A 15,237-nucleotide genomic window follows, 5' to 3' on the forward strand; every position below is an offset into this window, starting at 1 on the left:
GGGGGATGGGCGTGCTGGCCCCATAAAGGACCCAAGAGGTTCCCAGAAGCACTCACACTTCTTGCCTGCCTAATGAACCAAGCTCTAGGGCATTCTGTAACATTCACTTCTCAGGCTTGTTGTGGATAATTCTCCATCTTGCTGCGACCAGTATGTTGAACAAACCTTACCTGTGGCGTGATCAAAACACACTTTTATTTTTGCCTTCCAATGTCCCTTTTAAAATGTATTCAGTGGAGAGACTTTTCCCCACCACTGGGTGAAAACCCATCCCCATTACTTTTCTGCTCACTCTCTAGAAACAGACAGTGCTATGGTCACTTTAGGTCACAAACACAATGTCAATTTAGCAATCAGAATGTCCAGTCAAGCTACTAATCAAAACTCCCAGCCTGATTTGGGTTTAGACCTTCTCCCCTGGCCCCGCCCCGTACTGCTTCAGGCTGGCAGCCCCACTGCTGCCCTGGAGATGGTAGCGGGGGTAGCGCCTCTCCTTTTCCTCCCCTCTCCCACACATGGGGCCAAGGGGGCTGGGTAGAGACAGGGAAAGGAGAGGAGGGTCTCACTTGACCTGCCGCCATCCTGGCTGGCTCTGAGCTCCCTGTGCCCAGCAGACATTTAAAGCTGCCCCTTTCTGTCATGGGATGCTGTTGCGGGCTCATGGAAATGGCCATTGTGCCAGCCCTTCTTGACCTTGATGGATGCAAGGGGGGTCTCTTCCTGGGAGTCCCTAGCAACTCCTTCCTCAGCCCATAGGCATCTAACATCGAATTCTAGCTTCTTGCTGAAGGTCCTATGGGGCAGGGCCCAAGATGGCCCCTTATATGTGCTCTCTGCCCATGCCGGTCCATGGGAAATACTCAAGCGGACTTTGCCCTGAAGCACCTGGGCGTGTGGCCTGACCTCAGCACACCCACACTCTCTGGCTTCTTCACCAGTGCAGCTGGGCAGCCCATTTCTCTCAGCCTCTAGATGTCTCTGCTCACATCGGACCACAGGGCCCCCACAGGGGTCACATGTTAGCCTCTCCACATAGTCACCTCCTCCAGAAGAGCACCCATTACCCCATTCTACCCTTCCCAAAAGATGGCCCCCAAACAAGTCCGTGCTCCTCTTCCCATCATAGGAAAATGTGGGTGAAAGTGGAAGTAATCATACATACAGGGGTTTTTGTTTGTTTTTGCGGTACGCGGGCCTCTCACTGCTGTGGCTTCTCCCGTTGCGGAGCACAGGCTCCGGACACGCAGGCTCAGCGGCCATGGCTCACGGGCCCAGCCGCTCCGCGGCATGTGGGATCTTCCCGGACCGGGGCACGAACCCGCGTCCCCTGCATCGGCAGGCGGACTCTCAACCACTGCGCCACCAGGGAAGCCCCCCATACAGGGGTTTTGAGTGACCGTGGCCCAATTTTATCAGTTGTGAACTTTGGACTGTGCTCTTGAAAAGTGATCACTAGCTGTCAGGGCAGAACCTTCTAGAAACATTGTACAAGTCACATCCACCTCCCTGAGCCTCAGCTTTCTCATATCTTCGTGGAGGTGACAATACCTACCTAACTGGCCTGTTGTGAAGGCTGAGTGATGTCGTGACTCTCCAAAGCGCTGCCGGATCTGACTCTGGGTCCACAGTCGCGGACCAGCAACTCCATCTTCGAGTGACTGTTTCTATGTGATTTTGCCTCCCTGGGTCTCAGTTTTCTCACCTGTCAAGTGTTACTTCTGAGAGCCCCTATCCAATAGAATCTTTGCGAGGTTAGTTGGGTGAATACTTATGAAGCGCTTAGCACAGTGCCTGGTATTTGGTAAGAACTTGGTCCTTCTGGGTGTAAATAACACAGTGAGGCTGAGCCGGGCAGGCTCTTCGGGTGGTACTGGTGGGGCAGGGGGTGTGATGTCTCCACCCCTCCTGGTCCCCTCACCATTCCAGGCCCTGTTTGGGAAGTGCTTCAGCCCGGTTGCCTATGCCTCCAAGCAGTCATGCTGACTCAGGTTAGAAAATCAATGTGTGACCAGAAAAACACAGCTGGGCTCTCACCTCTTCTGGGAAATCCACACAGCCAGCCCACGGCGCGTCTTTATTTCAAGTCAGAGAGGTGACCAGCTCTATTCTGGGTCCTGATTCCGAGGCTCTTATGAGCAAAATGCTTGGCGCTCAGAGAAACAGAAGTCTCTGGCTCACGGGGCCCACAGATCATGAGCTTCGCACGACTCCCTGATGGGGTCAGGCATATCTGGCACCCGCCAAGCCCCTGACTTCTCCCAGCCCCGGTCTGGATAATTCTCAAGCCAAGTCAGGCACTGGACGGCTGGTTGGGCAACCCATGACCTCAGACTGGGTCAGATCCAACTGGTGAGCATCCGGTTAAGAGCAGGGAACATTTCGTCCTTCAGATTGACAGGGCCAAAGAGTATGAACCCTCCCCAACCATGATTCAAACCCATGACATGGCCATTTACTTTGGGCAAGTTCCTTCACGCCTCTGAGTTCTCATCTGTCAAATGCAGGCTAACGAGCATCTGCACCTTCTAGAACTGTTGTGAGATTCAGGTAATGAGTGTCAAGGGAAGCCCACAGACATTGGCAGGCACTTGATAAGGGGGGTGGAGGGTTATTATCACAAACGGGGGCACTGGGCACCTATAGAAAATAGTAAGAGCCACTGGGGAGCCAGACTGCCTGGGTTCAAAACCAGGCTACTCTCACCTTCTGTGTGGCCACGGAAAACCTTTCTGAGTCTCAGTTTTCATCTCTGTAAAATGGGAATAATAATAATAGGGTTATGAGGAGTCAGTTAGATTAGATATACTGGGAACAGTGCCTGGCACATAATAATCACTTAATAAGCATTAACTACTTTTGATTAGTCCCACAAGTTAGTCATGGCACTGAAATCACACCGGTAAGGGTGTTTGACAGGATTAACAGGGACCGGAACTCATATTTAGTGAGTACCTACTATGTAGCTGGTGCTCCCAGAAGCCATATATTCATAGATGTGTATATGTACACACATCCACAAACACACAGTGAGGTAGGTGCTTATGTTTTCATTTTTTAAAACCTTTATATTGTAAAACAAACTACAGATGCAGAAAATCATACAAATTAAAATTGTGGCTTAGTGAGTTATCTCAAGGGAGACACCCTTGTACTTACCACCCCGTCACAACATAGAACTTTGCAGCCACCCCAGAGGCGCTTCCATGTACCCCATCCCAGTCATAGCCCCTCCCCACAAAAGTAACCACTTACCTGACTTTTATAGTAATTTTATCCTTGCATTTAAAAAAATATTTATTTATTTTTGGCTGCGTTGGGTCTTCGTCGCTTTCGCTAGTTGCCGTAGGCGGGGGCTACTCTTCCTTGCGGTGTGTGGGCTTCTCATTGCCGTGGCTTCTCTTGTTGCGGAGCATGGGCTCTAGGCGTGCGGGCTTCAGTAGTTGTGGCTCGCAGGCTGTAAGGCACAGGCTCAGTAGTTGTGGTGCGCGGGCTTAGTTGCTCCGCGGTGTGTGGGATCTTCCCGGACCAGGGCTCGAACCCGGTCTCCTACAGTGGCAGGCAGATTCCTAGCCACTGTGCCACCAGGGAAGCCCCTGGCCTTGCGTCTCTAAGTGGTTTAATCATCCAAGTGTGCGTCCCTGGACATTAAAGTTTCGTTTTGCCCATTTAAAAAAAATGTGATATGTTTCTAGGCCTCTTTTAATCCAAAGTTTCTGTCTATATCTCTTTCTTTCCCTTGCAGTTTATCTGTTGAAGAACTCAGGCTGATTGACCTGGAGAGTTTCTCAAAGTCTGGATTTTGTCAATTGCATCCTCATACTACAGCTCAGCGTGGCCCTTTGACCTCTTCATTTCCTGCAAATTAGCAGCTGGATCAGACCTAGGTTCCATCCTGTTGGCATGATTTCAGGCAGTTCTGTGTTCTTTTATCGAGAAGCACATAGATGGCTGGGGTTTTGCTCTTTTCTTGATGTTAGCTGCTATTGTGTACAATGGCTAAGATATCTTAATACATTGCAGGTTGCAAAATGACAATATTGCATCATTTTTTTCCCTGTATTAGTGGTAATAAATTCATAAGAAGATGCTTTTCTTTATCTATGACTTGTTTACCCAGTGGTAGAGTTCGCAGAGGAAAAGCAATGCCATCCTCAGAAGGTAAGCAATTAGCGTTTTTGCCAAATATGATTATGAACTCAGGGACTGAAACATACTTGATGAGTTTCAGTCGACTGCAGTTATTGTCTTTGTTGCAGCTGAAATTGTCCCATCTTCAGGTTGGTTTCTGAGTCCTTTGGATGTGACCCTAGGGCCTTTGATAGCTTCCTTGTTGTCTGATATGACAAGATATTCCAGGCTTATCTTGTATATTTCCTGCTGCTGACCTAGAATCAGCAGTTTCTCCGGGATGTCCTTTTATTTTTTTAAATAGAAAATGGCATTTCAAGACTAGAATCTGAGTGGTAGGTACTACTAGAATAGTCATTGCTTCTACGCCTTTCTAGTGGATCGAACTAGGTATTTTATATCTATAAATATTTATATATAAATATATACGTATATAAAATATACTTACACATATATGTATACAAATATACATATATTATATATGTATACACATATAAAAATATGTATATATGTATACATACATACGTATATTTTATGTATGTATATATATTTATATGTATGTGTGTATATACATACATAGTATGCATTTCTTTTTTTAAAAGAGGCACCTCTTGAACTCATACTGGTTTTTCCAATGCAAATACAGCATTACAGGGCTTTTAATTAACCTCTTCTATATTACATCTGTATGTCCTTTCCCTCCACACTTAGAATATTTGATTTTCAAGGACACAGGAGATGATAAAATTGGAAGATTCTATAATTACTGATTTGCTTTAGCCCACTTTACACATACAACAGTCTTAGAATAACTATAGTAAAACTACCAGTCAATTAGAATATTGAAAATGGATACCAAAAATTTTGATACACTGTTCCCATTCTCCAGCACTCTGAGGGACTGTACTACAGTTACGTTGTTAGAGCATGTAGGCATTACATGCTTTATTGTCTCTCTTTTCACATCATTTAGCTTTAGTTCTACCAGTAGATATATATTGAATGCTTAACCATTCCTGAAGCTCACTCCCTAGTAGACTCTTCAGAAAGGGCTCATGGAGAAAGTACTCCCTGAGTGCTTTCAGGTTGATAATAGTTCTTTACAGAAAGTCAGTTTTGCTGGATATACAATCTTTGACTCATACTTTCTTTCTCTGAGTATCTTGAACATATTTACACCATTTGTTTCTGGCAGAAAGCACTGCTGACGAAGGGTCTGATTATAACCTCATAATAAAATCTTTTTGTCTAGATGCCCAAGATGCCTAAAGAATTTTTCTTGGTTACATGGCAGTGACTGCAGCAAAACGAGAGCCTCGGAGACGCTGCTGCCGCCAGCACAGCCGGAGACCTGAGCCAACACTGGGGGCTGTCCATGGGCCCCACACTCCCTCGATGAGTCGGGGAAGTCCCATTGTATCAGAGTAAGATGGACGTTAGCTCTGATTGTGATTGTGGTGAGCTGGAGCCACCTGATCACTAACAAAAGACATCTGTTAACCAACAGCCACCAGGGCTTCCTGTTGAAATATACAGCAACAAAGGAAGAAAAGAAGCAAAAGGGAAACAGTGCTTACCAGCACCTTAGAATGATGCTGGCTGCTCAGGACCAGTCCAACATTGAATGTATCTGCCCTGTGAGGAGAATGTTCGTAGAAGCCTGTTGTGTGCGTATTTATTCACATTTTTGTTAAATGTTAAATCCTTCAGCACAGTAAATCTGAGTGCACAGTACGTCATTTCGTTCCTTTTGAGTTTCTTGAGTGTTTTCTTTAAATGTCTGCAGAGTTGCTGCCCCTTTCTTGAACTATGAGTACTGCAATCTTTTTCATTCTCAGTATGAGTAGAGCTATTGGAGCTTTAAATCTAAGGGGAACTCAACGGGCCTGGTTGGCATATGCAATGAAACCATCTTGCTGTGGAAGCAAAATTAATTTTTTTCTACCTTTTGGAAAGATCTTTCCTTTTGATGCCACTTTTCTTCCTTATTTACACAGGTTCAACAATTCAGAAGGAAAAGGCAATAGTAAGGGTTTCAAAATGGCAGAGAAATTTGAAAGTCTCATGAACATTCATGGTTTTGATCTGGGCTCTAGGTATATGGACTTAAAACCATTGGGTTGTGGAGGCAATGGATTGGTTTTTTCTGCTGTAGACAATGACTGTGACAAAAGAGTAGCCATCAAGAAAATTGTCCTCACTGATCCCCAGAGTGTCAAACATGCTCTATGTGAAATCAAAATTATTAGAAGACTGGACCATGATAACATTGTGAAGGTGTTTGAAATTCTTGGTCCTAGTGGAAGCCAGTTAACAGATGTTGTGGGGTCTTACCAAACTGAACAGTGTTTACATTGTTCAGGAGTACATGGAGACAGACTTGGCTAATGTGCTGGAGCAGGGCCCGTTACTGGAAGAGCATGCCAGGCTTTTCATGTATCAGCTGCGACGTGGGCTCAAATATATTCACTCAGCAAACGTACTGCACAGAGATCTCAAACCCGCTAATCTTTTCATTAATACTGAAGACTTGGTGCTGAAGATAGGCGACTTTGGTCTTGCACTGATCATAGATCCCCATTGTTCCCATAAGGGTCATCTTTCTGAAGGATTGGTTACTAAATGGTACAGATCTCCACGTCTTTTACTTTCTCCCAATAATTATACTAAAGCCATCGACATGTGGGCCGCAGGCTGCATCTTTGCTGAAATACTGACTGGTAATACCCTCTTTGCAGGTGCCCATGAACTTGAACAGATGCAGCTGATTTTAGAGTCTATTCCTGTTGTACATGAGGAAGATTGACAGGAGCTTCTCAGCATAATTCCAGTTTACATTAGAAATGACACGACTGAGCCACACAAACCTTTAACTCAGCTGCTTCCGGGACTTAGTCGAGAAGCACTGGATTTCCTGGGACAAATTTTGACATTTAGCCCCATGGATCGGTTGACAGCAGAAGAAGCGCTTTCCCATCCTTACATGAGCATTTATTCTTTTCCAATGGATGAGCCAATTTCAAGTCATCCTTTTCGTATTGAAGATGAAGTTGATGATATTTTGCTTATGGATGAAACTCATAGTCACATTTATAACTGGGAAAGGTACCATGATTGTCAATTTTCAGAGCATGATTGGCCTATACAGAACGACTTTGATATTGATGAAGTTCAGCTTGACCCAAGAGCTCTGTGCCATGTCACTGATGAAGAAGAAGTACAAGTCGATCCTTGAAAATATTTGGATGGAGATTGTGAGAAGTATTTGGAGGATCCTGCTTTTGACACCAGTTACTCTACTGAGCCTTGTTGGCAATACCCAGATCATCATGAAAACAAATATTGTGATCTGGAGCGTAGCCATGCTTGTAACTACAAAACGAGGTCATCATCATATTTAGATAACTTAGTCTGGAGAGAGAGGGAAGTTAATCATTACTATGAACCCAAGCTTATTATAGATCTTTCCAATTGGAAAGAACAAAGCAAAGAAAAATCTGATAAGAAAGGCAAGTCAAAATGTGAAAGGAATGGATTGGTTAAAGCCCAGATAGCTCTAGAGGAAGCATCACAGCAACCGGCTGAAAAAGAAAGGGAAAAGAATCAGGGATTTGACTTTGATTCCTTTATTGCAGGAACTATTCAACTTAGTTCACAGCATGAGCCTACTGATGTTGTTGACAAATTAAATGACTTGACTAGCTCAGTGTCCCAACTAGAATTGAAAAGTTTGACATCAAAGTCAGTAAGCTGAGAAACGCAGGAGAAGGTAATGGCCAGTTTGGCTCAATTAGGAGGCTTGTACCAGTCTTCTTGGGATAGCCAGTTCGTGGGTGGTGGGGAGGACTGTTTCCTCATAAATCAGTTTTGTTGTGAGGTAAGGAAGGATGAGCAAATTGAAAAGGAAAACACTTACACCAGTTACCTGGACAAGTTCTTTAGCAGGAAAGGGGATACTGAAATGCTAGAAACTGAGCTGGTAGAGGATGGAAAGCTTGGGGAGAGAGGAAATGAGGAAGGATTTCTGAACAGCAGTGGGGAGTTCCTCTTTAACAAGCAGCTTGAATCCATAGGCATCCCACAGTTTCACAGTCCAGTTGGGTCACCACTTAAGTCAATACAGGCCACATTAACACCTTCTGCTATGAAATCTTCCCCTCAGATTCCTCATAAAACATTCAGCAGCATTCTGAAACATCTGGACTAAAACACTCAGCAGACATTTCTTTTTGTATTCTTCATGAAATGTGTTTTGTCTTCTTTATTACTAGTGTTTAAGTCATTTTTTAACTTGAATCAGACGGTGTCATTTAGAAAGGATTTTTTCTTGGTTTTTAGAATCCAGACTTTTTTCCTACATGTGAGATGGTTTTCATTTTAACTGGCATGTCGTTTGCACACAAAAATAAAGAATAGAGCAAAATAATGCAATGCAGGAGGAGACAAAAGAAATGCGCTAAGACAAGTAAAAAACATTCTCTCATAGAACAGTGATCTGTTTTACAGGAAACAAAAATCTTGCCTTGAATTTACACAGTGAAACTGTAATAATTGCATGAAAATATTTTTTTCCTGAAACATTTTTCACTCATGAGTATTTTCAAGTTTTTCATACTGTACACATTTCTTAAAAACACATGATACCAGCAGCAACTGGAAATGACTGCCAAATTTGGTACACGTGTTATCTACCTCAAGGTAACAAAAGTATGTCGCAAAACATATACCACCCACAGTGCTTCACAGTACGCACTTCTATTAGGCCAACATTTATTGTAGTAAACTATTCTTAATAAGATTCACTCACCATTTATAAATGTTCTGGTGTGCATTCTTTATAGTGAAGTGTTACTACATCACATCTTATTTATTTTAGCAAATATATTTTCTGTATTTAATTATAAAAAGTTAACTTAGTTTTTGAAATGTATTTGCAAATACACTTTTTCCATTTGGCACTATGGTTTGTTGCCTACTTAGCGGAATATATAATGTCAGCTTATCCTAAGGCTGTTCATGTACTTAATCTACTTAAGTATTCATTTTAACTAAAGCGCTCACCGCATATAGGAATTTGTACTTTGGAGGTGCTTGATCTATCTACAAAGAAAAATTAGGAATTACTTTATTATAAAATGCTCCTAGAAATCTTAATTGTGTTTATTAAAAAAAAACTGTAATGTTAGATCTGTGTGCATGGAAGTAATTAAGGTACATCATTATTGTAGTTTAAAAGTTGTACATGAGGGGCTTCCCTGGTGGTGCAGTGGTTAAGAATCCACCTGCCAATGCAGGGGACACGGGTTCAAGCCCTGGTCCAGGAAGATCCCACATGTTGCAGAGCAACTAAGCCCATGTGCCACAACTACTGAGCCTGGGCTCTACAGCCTTTGAGCCACAACTACTGAGCCCACGTGCTGCAACTACTGAAGCCCGGGTGCCTAGAGCCCGTGCTCCACAACAAGAGAAGCCACCGCAGTGAGAAGCCCGAGCACCGCAAAGAAGAGTAGCCCCCGCTCGCTACAACTAGAGAAAGCCTGCGCTCAGCAACAAAGATCCAACGCAGCAAAAAATAAATAAAAATTTAAAAATGTATGGAGAAAAAAGAAGTAGGCATGCATTAAATACTAATATGGAATGATCACCACGATGTATTTTAAAAAAAAAGTTGTACATAAAATTTTTTTTCTTTTCTCTTTAAAAACTAGTCATTTTACCAAACTATGTCGTTTTTTTAAATTTTAATTAATTAATTTATTTATGGCTGCGTGGGGTCTTCATTGCTGTGCGCGGGCTTTCTCTAGTTGCAGTGAGCGGGGGCTACTCTTCATTGCGGTGCGCGGGCTTCTCATTGCGGTGGCTTCTCTTGTTGCGGAGCACGGGCTCTAGGTGTGTGGGTTTCAGTAGTTGTGGCATGCGGGCTCAGTAGTTGTGGTGCATGGGCTTAGTTGGTCCGTGGCATGTGGGGTCTTCCTGGACCAGGGCTCGAACCCGTGTCCCCTGCACTGGCGGGTGGATTCTTAACCATTGCGCCACCAGGAAAGTCCCTAAACTATGTCTTGATACTGGTCATTCTGGGTCGTTGATGTATTCCCTTGCTTTGATTTTTTTTTTTTTTTCCCTTCAGTGACTCCTGTTATTCATATGTTGGATTTTCATTGCCCATCTTTAATATATGTCACTTCCTCTCAAATTGTTTCGTTTTTAATTTTCATTTTTACAAATTACCCTCTTTTTCCTATTTATCTCAAAACACTATTTGCTGATTTTATTTTTGCCCTTATATTCCATTTAGTTTAGTTTTCATTTTTTAAAATAGTTTTTCTTTTATCTTTAGTTCTTGCACAAGATATCACCCCTTTTCTGGATTTTTATAATTCTGATTTATGTTGTTCTTTTTTTGTCATATCACTTTGTGAATATCTTTGGCCTGTTTTAATCTTTTTTTAAAAATGTCTTTTTGGAATGCTTTCACTGTCTGTAGGCATGTTATTTTCCTCTTTATTCTCTCTCGCTCTGTCTCGCTCTTTCATAGTAAATTTTGTATTCCTAGGATTTGACTTTGATAATTTTCCATTGCTTGTTTTAATGTGAGATTGGTTTTTCTGAACACTGAGAAGGAGGCTTAGTTAAGACAGCTTTTCTATCTTCACAGATTTCTCCTTTCTGTTGTTTCTGCATATTGTTAAAAAAAAAAACAAAACTATGGCCTGTTCTCTGAGGCTCTTCTGGCTCTGTACCCTGTCCCCACTTTCTTTTTTTATTTTATACTGGGATATAGTTGATTAACAATGTTGTGTTAGTTCCAGGTGTACAGAACAGTGATTCAGTTATATATTCATATACATCTGTTCTTTTTCAAATTCTTTTTCCATTTAGGTTGTTACATAATATTGAGCAGAATTCCCTGTGTTATACAGTAGGTCCTTGTTGGTTATCCATTTTAAATATAGCAGTGCGTACATGACAATCCCGAACTCCCTAACTGTCCCTCCCCTCCACCCTTCCCCCTGCCCCCACTTTCATCTAGCCCTTCTCTTTCTTTCATGTCTGCTTTCCTTATTCTGCTAAGTTTTGATTCCCTTCCCTATCGTTTCTCCTCAGCACAGGACCTGCCTCGAAGACTTGATGGTTATTTCAAGAATTCAAAGGTGAGCTTCCCTGGTGGCGCAGTGGTTGAGAGTCCACCTGCTGAAGCAGGGGACACGGGTTCGTGCCCCGGTCCGGAAAGATCCCACATGCCGTGGACCGGCTGGGCCCGTGAGCCATGGCCCTTGAGCCTGCGCGTCCAGGGCCTGTGCTCCGCAACGGGAGAGGCCACAACAGTGAGAGGCCCACATACCGAAAAAAAAAAAAAAGAATTCAAAGGAGTTAAACTCCATTAGCCCTTAGGCCTTATGGCAGGGCCCTTGCCCTCACCCACGATAGGAGCTGGCACAATCCTTTCCAGTGTCAGCCGCTGTTCTCAGATTGCCCCGCCATGCTTTCCCATGAATATATGTTGCAATTTGGGGTTTCTCCAGTTCTCAGGTCTGTCAGACACCTTGTTGCTTGCTGTTTATTTCTGCTTAACAGTGGCCCCAGTGGCACATGGGCCTCATAGCTGTTGCTGATTTGTCCTCACTCACTTGTGTTTTGGAGCTCATGAAGATACCTGGTCACCTCGTTTTGTTAGTGTGAGTATGGAATTTTCTGTTCTATTTCGAATCTTCTGTTTCTATGTGGGGATTTGGGAGGAATCGAATCTATGCTGGGCATCACTGCCTTCATCTTACCAGAATTCCCAACTGCTATCATTTTTACAGATGAGGAAACTGAGCCCCAGGGTGATTTGCCCAACATCACACAGCTAGTGGCAGAGGATAAACGTGTGTGAGTCTGCTGTCCTGCATGGCACAGAGAAGATGCTTAACGCACACCACTCTTCCCTGTCTCCCTCCCTTCCTCCCTGTTTCCATCTGTCAGTGTCCCTTCAGGATACCGTTACTGAAAATTAAATGAGATTATCCAGGTAAAGAGCTCATCACACTGCCAATGAAAATGTGTTCAACAAATAGTAGCTGTTAGTATAGAATTTATGGTTGAAGGAACCAAGGGTTAGAGAGGTGAATAACTGCTCCAAGGTTACACAGCTGGTGAGTGACACAGAGAGGATTTAGACTCAGGTCTGCCTGACCAAAAGCCAGCTTGCTTCCTCCTATACCAGTGGTTCATAACTGGGGGCAATTTTGTCCCCCAGGGCATATTTTGCAATGTCTAGAGACAGTTTTTGCTTTTCACCACTGCGAGTGTAGGGTGCTGTCATCTAGTGAGTAGAGGCCAGGGATGCCATTAAACACCCTACAATGTACAGAATGGCATAATCCACTCCCAACAAGACTTGTCCAGCCCCAAATGTCAATAGTGCCAAGGTTAAGAAACTATGTCCTATACCATGGTGTTATCCCAAATAAGCCTCACCTTAGAATCAATACTGAAGCTAGTTCTAGATTGTCTGAGCTCAGAATCGCATGCCTTGAAAACAGACGGCTCGGGCTCCTCCAGCACATAGCCAATGTCCAGCTTTTTCCTTCAGAGACTGGATGAAGCTAGGAGGCTAAGATGTTTAGAGCTCTCCAAACCAAGACACAGGGCAAGCTGCTCTCCCTCCAGTGATCCTTCTGCCCTTGAGTGGTATGGTCATCACCAGTCAACAGATATTTCATGAGTCGATGTACCAGAATTCTGCATATGCCATCCCACTGAATTCTCCCAAGGACCCACTACACAAGGGACACCACCTCTCATTTTACACATGAAGAAATGGACCTTTTCAAGGACTAGTTCAAAGTCTGTTACTTCTGAATGGCCAAGGCAGAAACTTAGAAGACAGAAGTTCAAATCCCAGCTCAACCACGGACTCATCATGTGACCATAGGCAAATTCTTCCCCTTCTCTGAGCCTCTTTCCCAACATGTAAAAATAAAGAGGCAGGTCTACATTTACTCTAAAGACAAAGTAAAATTGGGGGCTATAGTTTCATACAGACATGGACTCAGATCCTGCTCTTTCACTGAATTTCTTGAGCCCCCGGGGAAGTGACTTTCCCTTTCCAGGTTTCAGTTTCCTCATCTGTAAATTAGATAATCCTAGCTTGCTCTTCACAGAGTTGTAGCAAGATGTAATTGAAATCATACAATTCCTCAAAAAATGAAAATTCTTTTTGTTGTCATTGTTGTTCATCTGAGACTCTTCCAATCCTGAGATAATTGGTTTTCTAAGATGTAACACCAGGAGGAACCAAACATAATGACCCTCAAGGATGGGACAGGGACTTCTGGGAAATCTCCAAATCCCTTCTCAGCCCTCACCTGACATTGAGACCAGGACCTGCACTCCTCTCCCCCTGCTGGCAGTACCTGGGATTGCAACCTGGACTCTGGCTACCACCGGGGGTGGGGTTGAAGGTCTGGCTGAGTAGAGGGGTTTATCCCAAATGCCTAGGACGACATGGTTTGGACAGGATCATCCCTTGCCTTTTGCCACAAGAGCTACCATTTGTAAAAACACTCACTGTTTGTCTGGCATGGGGCAAGGTGTTTCCTCTTATAAACCTATTTAATCAGCTTTTTGCCCACGAAGAACTAGAATCTTTGGAAGTTTGAATGATTTGGCCAAGGTCACACACAGCTGGGAATACGGATGCCAGATTGTGGTAGGCTGAACATTGGCCCCCCAGAGATGTCCTTGTCCTAATCTCTGGAACTTGTGCATATCTTACCTGATATGGTAAAAGGAAATTTGCAGATGTAATTAAGGATCTTGAGATGGGAGACATTGTATCTATAGTCAACAATAATGTACTGTACACTTAAAAATTGGTTAAGAGGGTAGATCACATGTTAAATACTTTTACCACAAGAAAAAAATTTAAGAAATATTTTTAAAGAGGGAGGCAGGAAGATCAGAGTCAGCAGTAGATATGACACCAGAAGTAAGAGGTTAAAGCAATTGGAGGAAGGGACCATGATTTAAGGAATACAAGTGGCCTCTGGAAGCTAAAAAGGCAAGGAAATGCATCCCCCCCCCCCATTGAAGTCCCCAGACAGAATGCATCCTTGCCAGCACCTTGACTTTAGACTTCTGACCTGCAGAACTATAAAATAAATTTGTGTTGTTTCAAGCCACTAAGTTTGTAATAATTTATTACAGCAGCAATATGAAACTAATACATAGATTTAGGAAAAAAAATCAAACAAAAACACAGGATGCCCAGGAATTCCCTGGTGGTCCAGTGGTTAGGACTCCGTGCTCTCATTGCCAAGGGCCTAAGTTCAATCCCTGGCTGGGGAACTAAAATCCCACAAGCTGCGTGGTGTGGCCAAAACAATTTTTTAAATTAAAAAACCCCAAAAAGACTGCAGGATGCCCAGTTAAATTTGAATTTCTGATAGACAACAATTTTTTGGTATAAGTACATCCTAAAAGTTGCATACTTACAAAGAAATTATTGTTTGTATGAAATTCAAATTTAACTGAGTCTTCTGTACTTTATCCTAGAAGTGATAGAGCCAGAGCAAGAGTGAAACCCAGGATCCTCCACCCCCACCCCCAGCCCATCTAACATCTGGCAGAAACTGTCATGTTCCTCTGGCCCACCTAGGTCAGTTCCCATCTCCCTGCAACTCCTCTTGCCCCAAGGGTAGGGAAAGGAACAGATTGTTTAAGGTCATCTCCTGGATACTCATTTGGGCTGTTGAGTCCTCCTGGACCACACAATTTCTCTCTAGAAATGGTTTAGTGTCTTTACCAAGACATTAGTATTACTCTGCTTGAAAGAGGGGCCTCAAGATCCTCTCAAAGTTGTAGCTGCTCAAAATATATGGGTGGGGCGGGGCGGGGGTTGTGCTGGGGGTTTTAATGGCCTGGAGACGGGCACTAGTAAAGCCTTTTTCAAACTACCACTTTCTGAAAAGGACTTCATGAACCCCAAAGCAGGAAACAATTATTGAATCAATATTCCAGAGCAAGAATCATGTTACAGATGAGGAAACTAAGGCCCAAGGAGGAATGGGGACTTGCTCAAAGTCACTTGGCTAAAGACGGACAGACAGACGTCCCCTGAATTGG

The 15,237-nt window shown here is 43.5% G+C and overlaps 1 pseudogene; it reads left to right on the top strand.

Moving 5' to 3' along the window:
- The first annotated feature begins 5,640 nt into the window (after window positions 1-5,640).
- LOC111184152 (mitogen-activated protein kinase 6 pseudogene) lies at window positions 5,641-8,928 on the top strand (annotated as a pseudogene).
- The last annotated feature ends 6,309 nt before the right edge of the window (window positions 8,929-15,237 follow it).

Source organism: Delphinapterus leucas, chromosome 15 (assembly GCF_059928025.1).
Source record: "Delphinapterus leucas isolate spDelLeu-1000000601 "Yukka" chromosome 15, BTC_Dleu_Yukka2, whole genome shotgun sequence".
In the NCBI taxonomy this organism is placed as follows: Eukaryota; Metazoa; Chordata; class Mammalia; order Artiodactyla; family Monodontidae; genus Delphinapterus; species Delphinapterus leucas.